This window comes from Mus musculus, chromosome 3 (genome assembly GCF_000001635.26).
Source record: "Mus musculus strain C57BL/6J chromosome 3, GRCm38.p6 C57BL/6J".
Lineage (NCBI taxonomy): Eukaryota > Metazoa > Chordata > Mammalia > Rodentia > Muridae > Mus > Mus musculus.
In genome coordinates, this window is record NC_000069.6 from 124029366 (window position 1) to 124036466 (window position 7101).

Consider the following 7101-nt stretch of genomic DNA (forward strand, 5'->3'; position numbering starts at 1 on the left):
TTCACAGACATAAACAAACAGTATTTTCAAGAAATTTCTGTCTATGCCCATACACTAAAATTCAGTCTTCTGTCAGTAATTTAGTGTAGACAGCTAAAATATGTTTTCTTTCTTTCTTTCTTTCTTTCTTTCTTTCTTTCTTTCTTTCTTTCTTTCTTTCTTTCTTTCTTTCTTTCTTTTCTTTTCTTTTCTTTTCTTTCTTTTTTTTTTTTTTTTTTTTTTGGAGACAGGGTTTCTCTGTCTCTGCCTCCCAAGTGCTGGGATTAAAGGCGTGCACCACCACGCCCGGCACGTTTTACTTCTTATATAAGGATGGCAAATCAAAGGAGTGGATTTGTGATTGAAATCCCCCATGTGTGGGGCTAGGATGCTGGACTCATTGCTGCTGTGGTGCTGCCTATTCTCTCGACACCATCATTTTCTATCCTTGCTTCCTTCTACACATTTTCCTTATCTGTCTCTTTGTGTTTTCCTTCTCTCGCTTTCTCTTCCCCATCATCATCACCACCACCACCATCATCTCCTTTCTCTCTCTGTCTCTCTCCCTCCCTCCTTCCCTCTCTCCTTCCCTCCCTCCCTTCCTCCCTCCCTCCCTCCCTCCCTCCACCCTTCTTCTCTCTCTTTCTCTCTGCCTTTTTATCCTCCTGTTTCCCCACCCCATGGTCTCTCAATTCCCTTTCCCCATTCTTCTCATTCCCATTCTTCCCATGCCTTTCCCAGACAACTGGTTTTAAAGAGGAGAATGGTTAGGATTATTTAACTACAGCCAGATTGGCTTTGCCATTTTCTGTAAATTAATATTGATTGATGCTAACAACTCGCTTTTTCCCCTTTTCTTTTTCTCTTCCTTAGAAATACAAATTGCAGCATGATTATTTCACAGATGGAGCACTGTGAGATGGAGATTAGGAAATAGAAATAGGATGGAGGATGTCATAACACCCAAAGCATTTTCTGTAAAACATTCGTTATTATAACCCTAAGTATATTTTGGTATGAAATCCTTGCATTTGCAGTTATTCATTTCATAAGGTTTCCTCTTGGGTCTAGATGTGCATTTTGCTTCTTAGCTCCAGGCAACTGCTGCATTTTCTGAAACATATTGATACATATTTTTCCTAATTTTTTCCTTGTTGCTTTTTTATAAGTTTGCAGCCTAATGATCATTCTACTTTTTCTGAATTTGAATAAATGCAACTCCCTCTCCCTCTCCCTCCCCCCCCCTCTCTCTCTCTCTCCCCTCCTCCTCCTCCTCTTCCTCCTCCTCCTTCTTCTTCCATGGTATAAATCTGTTTTGAAGAAGAAGAAGAAGAACAACAAAAGCCATTGATGTCTAATGTTTTCTTTCAGCAGCTGTTATAAAATGATAGCATGTTGAAAAACATGTTAAACATCCTTTAGAAAAGTCTTATCTGAATCATGAATATTAACTATGAGCACAAATCATCAGGTCAGAAAAGACAAGGGGTCAGTTGCTACCAGGAGGAGTTGAAACTTGATCACTGGTGTGCCGGCTCATGTGCCCTCTGCATCATTTGGCTCTTCACATGTCTATTAAATGCCAGAGCCAATTCTTCCTCTAAATTTGCAAGTGTGGAGGGCAGATTCAATAGACTTGCATTTCAAAACATGATAAAATACTCTCCAGGTTTATTTTAGACATGGAGTCTGAGAAACTAAACACTCTCTGTGGAGGGCTTCAGCCAACACTCCAGCTGTTACTGCAGTTCAGCCAGTCATGCTTCCTCATATTCCTGGTTTTCAGATCGTCCAGATAATGTGCCTCCTCATTCAAACAGTCACCACCTGACAGTGTCTCAGTGAGATCCCTGAGCTCTGATTTTAAGGAAAACGATATAGCTTTCCTTTAATGCAAGTTTGGCAATGTCATGCTAAATGTCTCCACAATGACATACCATGGCATACTTCTTAAACCCTTTCAACTGCTTTTTAGGCAAATCGGAGTTACCTTGAGATATTTGTCACTTACAATGGATATATACTTGATATTTTTGCTACAAAATTGGTATCATGGACCTTCAAATCTGGAAATTGAAGTTTAGTCATGATTTGATGAAATAATAATCTGACTGTTATAGAGAAATTAAAGAAGTATTGCTCATGACCATTTCAAATAGTGTAACATGAATAATTTCATTAAAATAAGTGGTAGATGGTATAGAATAAGATGTGTTTTGAATGAACTATGGGCTTGTCAGTGAATGATAAAGCTTGAGAGAACAAGTCACATGCTTAGGACCTACTTGGTTCTGGGTATGTCGGAGACTGAGATAATTTCTACAACCTATTTAACAGTAGGTGTTTGTGTCAGATGTGCTGACATTTACCTTTAAGAGGCAGACATATCTATGTGAGTTTGAGGCCAACCTAGTTTACAGTGAGTTCTAGGTCAGCTAGATCTACATAGTGAGATGTTATCCCAAAAAGCAAGCAAGCAAGCAAGCAAGCAAGCAAGCAAGCAAGCAAGCAACAAACCAAACCAAACCAAACCAAACCAAGCCAAACCAAACCAAACCAAACCAAACCAAACCAAACCAAACCAAATCAAACCAAACCAAAACAAACCAAACAGAACCAAACCAAACCAAAACAGTGTGTTCTGTTTGAAATCTCATAGCTCATGTACCTAAAAGCAACCATATGGTTTAGCTGATTTCTAAAATACCAGATAAGTTCAAGCAGTCGTATGTTCAGTATGTTCTCCTATGCAGAGGTTGGATCAGTTCTTCAGGAAGGAGAAATGGTCTTCATCAATCAGCATAAGCTCTGACTTTTCTGTGTACTTCTACTGACAGCAGGAAGTACCCTATATCACCATGGCTGTCAACCTGTGTTCACAATCCCTTTTAAAAATCTCTATCGGCCCTTCCGCTCGACTCGAGACTCGAGCCCCGGGCTACCTCGCCAGCAGAGTCTTGCCCAACACCCGCAAGGGTCCACACGGGACTCCCCACGGGACCCTAAGACCTCTGGTGAGTGGATCACAGTGCCTGCCCCAATCCAATCGCGCGGAACTTGAGACTGCGGTACATAGGGAAGCAGGCTACCCGGGCCTGATCTGGGGCACAAGTCCCTTCCGCTCGACTCGAGACTCGAGCCCCGGGCTACCTTGCCAGCAGAGTCTTGCCCAACACCCGCAAGGGTCCACACGGGACTCCCCACGGGACCCTAAGACCTCTGGTGAGTGGACCACAGTGCCTGCCCCAATCCAATCGCGCGGAACTTGAGACTGCGGTACATAGGGAAGCAGGCTACCCGGGCCTGATCTGGGGCACAAGTCCCTTCCACTCGACTCGAGACTCGAGCCCCGGGCTACCTCGCCAGCAGAGTCTTGCCCAACACCCGCAAGGGTCCACACGGGACTCCCCACGGGACCCTAAGACCTCTGGTGAGTGGATCACAGTGCCTGCCCCAATCCAATCACGCGGAACTTGAGACTGCGGTACATAGGGAAGCAGGCTACCCGGGCCTGATCTGGTGCACAAGTCCCTTCCGCTCGACTCGAGACTCGAGCCCTGGGCTACCTTGCCAGCAGAGTCTTGCCCAACACCCGCAAGGGTCCACACGGGACTCCCCACGGGACCCTAAGACCTCTGGTGAGTGGACCACAGTGCCTGCCCCAATCCAATCGCGTGGAACTTGAGACTGCGGTACATAGGGAAGCAGGCTACCCGGGCCTGATCTGGGGCACAAGTCCCTTCCGCTCAACTCGAGACTCGAGCCCCGGGCTACCTTGCCAGCAGAGTCTTGCCCAACATCCGCAAGGGCCCACACGGGACTCCCCACGGGACCCTAAGACCTCTGGTGAGTGGAACACAGCGCCTACCCCAATCCAATCGCGTGGAACTTGAGACTGCGGTACATAGGGAAGCAGGCTACCCGGGCTTGATCTGGGGCACAAACCCCTTCCACTCCACTCGAGCCCCGGCTACCTTGCCAGCTGAGTCGCCTGACACCCGCAAGGGCCCACACAGGATTCCACACGTGATCCTAAGACCTCTAGTGAGTGGAACACAACTTCTGCCAGGAGTCTGGTTCGAACACCAGATATCTGGGTACCTGCCTTGCAAGAAGAGAGCTTGCCTGCAGAGAATACTCTGCCCACTGAAACTAAGGAGAGTGCTACCCTCCAGGTCTGCTCATAGAGGCTAACAGAGTCACCTGAAGAACAAGCTCTTAACAGTGACAACTAAAACAGCTAGCTTCAGAGATTACCAGATGGCGAAAGGCAAACGTAAGAATCCTACTAACAGAAATCAAGACCACTCACCATCATCAGAACGCAGCACTCCCACCCCACCTAGTCCTGGGCACCCCAACACAACCGAAAATCTAGACCCAGATTTAAAAACATTTCTCATGATGATGATAGAGGACATCAAGAAGGACTTTCATAAGTCACTTAAAGATTTACAGGAGAGCACTGCTAAAGAGTTACAGGCTCTTAAAGAAAAGCAGGAAAACACAGCCAAACAGGTGATGGAAATGAACAAAACCATACTAGAACTAAAAGGGGAAGTAGACACAATAAAGAAAACCCAAAGCGAGGCAACGCTGGAGATAGAAACCCTAGGAAAGAGATCTGGAACCATAGATGCGAGCATCAGCAACAGAATACAAGAAATGGAAGAGAGAATCTCAGGTGCAGAAGATTCCATAGAGAACATTGATACAACAGTCAAAGAAAATACAAAATGCAAAAGGATCCTAACTCAAAACATCCAGGTAATCCAGGACACAATGAGAAGACCAAACCTACGGATAATAGGAATTGATGAGAATGAAGATTTTCAACTTAAAGGGCCAGCTAATATCTTCAACAAAATAATAGAAGAAAACTTCCCAAACATAAAAAAAGAGATGCCCATGATCATACAAGAAGCATACAGAACTCCAAATAGACTGGACCAGAAAAGAAATTCCTCCCGACACATAATAATCAGAACAACAAATGCACTAAATAAAGATAGAATATTAAAAGCAGTAAGGGAGAAAGGTCAAGTAACATATAAAGGAAGGCCTATCAGAATTACACCAGACTTTTCACCAGAGACTATGAAAGCCAGAAGAGCCTGGACAGATGTTATACAGACACTAAGAGAACACAAATGCCAGCCCAGGATACTATACCCGGCCAAACTCTCAATTACCATAGATGGAGAAACCAAAGTATTCCACAACAAAACCAAGTTCACACAATATCTTTCCACGAATCCAGCCCTTCAAAGGATAATAACAGAAAAGAAGCAATACAAGGACGGAAATCACGCCCTAGAACAACCAAGAAAGTAATCATTCAACAAACCAAAAAGAAGACAGCCACAAGAACAGAATGCCAACTCTAACAACAAAAATAAAAGGGAGCAACAATTACTTTTCCTTAATATCTCTTAATATCAATGGACTCAATTCCCCAATAAAAAGACATAGACTAACAGACTGGCTACACAAACAGGACCCAACATTCTGCTGCTTACAGGAAACCCATCTCAGGGAAAAAGACAGACACTACCTCAGAGGGAAAGGCTGGAAAACAATTTTCCAAGCAAATGGACTGAAGAAACAAGCTGGAGTAGCCATTTTAATATCGGATAAAATCGACTTCCAACCCAAAGTTATCAAAAAAGACAAGGAGGGACACTTCATACTCATCAAAGGTAAAATCCTCCAAGAGGAACTCTCAATTCTGAATATCTACGCACCAAATGCAAGGGCAGCCACATTCATTAGAGACACTTTAGTAAAGCTCAAAGCATACATTGCACCTCACACAATAATAGTGGGAGACTTCAACACACCACTTTCTTCAAAGGACAGATCGTGGAAACAGAAACTAAACAGGGACACAGTGAAACTAACAGAAGTTATGAAACAAATGGACCTGACAGATATCTACAGAACATTTTATCCTAAAACAAAAGGATATACCTTCTTCTCAGCACCTCACGGGACCTTCTCCAAAATTGACCATATAATTGGTCACAAAACAGGCCTCAATAGATACAAAAATATTGAAATTGTCCCATGTATCCTATCAGACCACCATGGCCTAAGACTGATCTTCAATAACAACATAAATAATGGAAAGCCAACATTCACGTGGAAACTGAATAACACTCTTCTCAATGATACCTTGGTCAAGGAAGGAATAAAGAAAGAAATTAAAGACTTTTTAGAGTTTAATGAAAATGAAGCCACAACGTACCCAAACCTATGGGACACAATGAAAGCATTTCTAAGAGGGAAACTCATAGCGCTGAGTGCCTCCAAGAAGAAACGGGAGACAGCACATACTAGCAGCTTGACAACACATCTAAAAGCCCTAGAAAAAAAGGAAGCAAATTCACCCAAGAGGAGTAGACGGCAGGAAATAATCAAACTCAGGGGTGAAATCAACCAAGTGGAAACAAGAAGAACTATTCAAAGAATTAACCAAACGAGGAGTTGGTTCTTTGAGAAAATCAACAAGATAGATAAACCCTTAGCTAGACTCACTAAAGGGCACAGGGACAAAATCCTAATTAACAAAATCAGAAATGAAAAGGGAGACATAACAACAGATCCTGAAGAAATCCAAAACACCATCAGATCCTTCTACAAAAGGCTATACTCAACAAAACTGGAAAACCTGGACGAAATGGACAAATTTCTGGACAGATACCAGGTACCAAAGTTGAATCAGGATCAAGTTGACCATCTAAACAGTCCCATATCACCTAAAGAAATAGAAGCAGTTATTAATAGTCTCCCAACCAAAAAAAGCCCAGGACCAGATGGGTTTAGTGCAGAGTTCTATCAGACCTTCAAAGAAGATCTAATTCCATTTCTGCACAAACTATTTCACAAAATAGAAGTAGAAGGTACTCTACCCAACTCATTTTATGAAGCCACTATTACTCTGATACCTAAACCACAGAAAGATCCAACAAAGATAGAGAACTTCAGACCAATTTCTCTTATGAATATCGATGCAAAAATCCTCAATAAAATTCTCGCTAACCGAATCCAAGAACACATTAAAGCAATCATCCATCCTGACCAAGTAGGTTTTATTCCAGGGATGCAGGGATGGTTTAATAT